This window comes from Taudactylus pleione, unplaced genomic scaffold, assembly GCF_031769625.1.
Source record: "Taudactylus pleione unplaced genomic scaffold, aTauple2 ptg001439l, whole genome shotgun sequence".
Lineage (NCBI taxonomy): Eukaryota > Metazoa > Chordata > Amphibia > Anura > Myobatrachidae > Taudactylus > Taudactylus pleione.
The window spans coordinates 256,009-258,235 of NW_028285838.1; positions in this window are offsets into that span (position 1 = coordinate 256,009).

The window sequence follows — 2,227 nt, forward strand, 5'->3', positions numbered from 1 at the left end:
ACCAGCACCAGGAGAATGTCACCAGGAGAATGTCACCAGCAGCAGCAGAATGTCACCAGGAGAGTGTCACCAGCAGCATCAGAGTGTCACCAGGAGAATGTCACCAGGAGACTGTCAGCAGCAGAGTGTCACCAGGAGAATGTCAGCAGCAGCATCAGAGAGTTCACCAGGAGAGTGTCATCAGCAGCAGAGTGTCACCAAGAGAATGTCAGCAGCAGCAGAATGTCACCAGGAGAATGTCACCAGCTGCAGAATGTCACCTGGAGAATGTCACCAGCAGCAGAGTGTCACCAGGAGAATGTCACCAGCAGCAGCAGAGTATCACCAGGAGAATGTTACCAATAGCAGCAGAGTGTCACCAGGAGAATGTCAGCAGCAGATTGTCACCAGGATAATGTCAGCAGCAGCATCAGAGTGTCACTAGGAGAATGTCACGAGCAGCATCAGAGTGTCACCAGGAAAGTGTCACCAGCAGCATCAGTGTGTCACCTGGAGAATATCACTAGCCACAGAGTGTCACCAGGAGAATGTCAGCAGGAGAATATCAGCAGCAGCAGCAGAGTGTCACCAGGAGAATGTCACCAGCAGCATCAGAGTGTCACCTGGAGAGTGTCACCAGCAGCATCAGAGTGTCACCAGGAGAATATCAGCAGCAACAGAGTGTCACCAGGAGAACGTCAGCAGCGGCAGCAGCAGAATGTCACCAGGAGAATGTTACCAGTAGCGGCAGAGTGTCACCAGGAGAATGACAGCAGCAGCAGAGTGTCACCAGGATAATGTCACTAGCAGCAGAGTGTCAGCAGCAGTAGCAGCACCAGCAGAGTGTCACCAGGAGAATGTCACCAGGAGACTGTCAGCAGCAGAGTGTCACCAGGAGAATGTCAGCAGCAGCATCAGAGAGTTCACCAGGAGAGAGTCATCAGCAGCAGAGTGTCACCAAGAGAATGTCAGCAGCAGCAGAATGTCACCAGGAGAATGTCACCAGCTGCAGAATGTCACCTGGAGAATGTCACCAGCAGCAGAGTGTCACCAGGAGAATGTCAGCAGCAGCAGAGTGTCACCATGAGAATGTCACCAGCAGCAGCAGAGTATCACCAGGAGAATGTTACCAATAGCAGCAGAGTGTCACCAGGAGAATGTCACTAGCAGCAGAGTGTCACCAGGAGAATGTCACCAGCAGCAGCAGAATGTCACCAGGAGAGTGTCACCAGCAGCATCAGAGTGTCACCAGGAGAGTGTCACCAGCAGCATCAGAGTGTCACCAGGAGAGTGTCACCAGCAGCATCAGAGTGTCACCAGGAGAATGTCAGCAGCAGCATCAAAGTGTCACCAGGAGAATGTCAGCATCAGCATCAGAGTGTCAGCAGGAGAATGTCAGCAGGAGCAGCAGAATGTCACCAAGAGAATGTTACCAGTAGCAGTAGAGTGTCTCCAGGAGAATGTCAGCAGCAGATTGTCACCAGGATAATGTCAGCAGCAGCATCAGAGTGTCACCAGGAGAATGTCACCAGCAGCATCAGAGTGTCACCTGGAGAGTGTCACCAGCAGCATCAGAGTGTCACCAGGAGAATGTCACCTGCAGCATCAGAGTGTCACCAGGAGAATGTCAGCAGCAGCAGAGTGTCACCAGGAGAACGTCAGCAGCGGCACCAGCAGAATGTCACCAGGGGAATGTTACCAGTAGCAGCAGAGTGTCACCAGGAGAATGACAGCAGCAGCAGAGTGTCACCAGGATAATGTCACTAGCAGCAGAGTGTCAGCAGCAGTAGCAGCACCAGCAGAGTGTCACCAGGAGAATGTTACCAGCAGCATCAGAGTGTCACCAGGAGAATGTCAGCAGCATCAGAGTGTCACCAGGAGAATGTTACCAATAGCAGCAGAGTGTCACCAGGAGAATGTCACTAGCAGCAGAGTGTCACCAGGAGAGTGTCACCAGCAGCATCAGAGTGTCACCAGGAGAATGTCAGCAGCAGCATCAGAGTGTCACCAGGAGAATGTCAGCAGCAGCATCAGAGTGTCAGCAGGAGAATGTCAGCAGGAGCAGCAGAATGTCACCAAGAGAATGTTACCAGTAGCAGCAGAGTGTCACCAGGAGAATGACAGCAGCAGCAGAGTGTCACCAGGATAATGTCACTAGCAGCAGAGTGTCACCAGGAGAATGTCAGCAGCAGTAGCAGCACCAGCAGAGTGTCACCAGGAGAATGTCACCAGCAGCATCAGAGTGTCA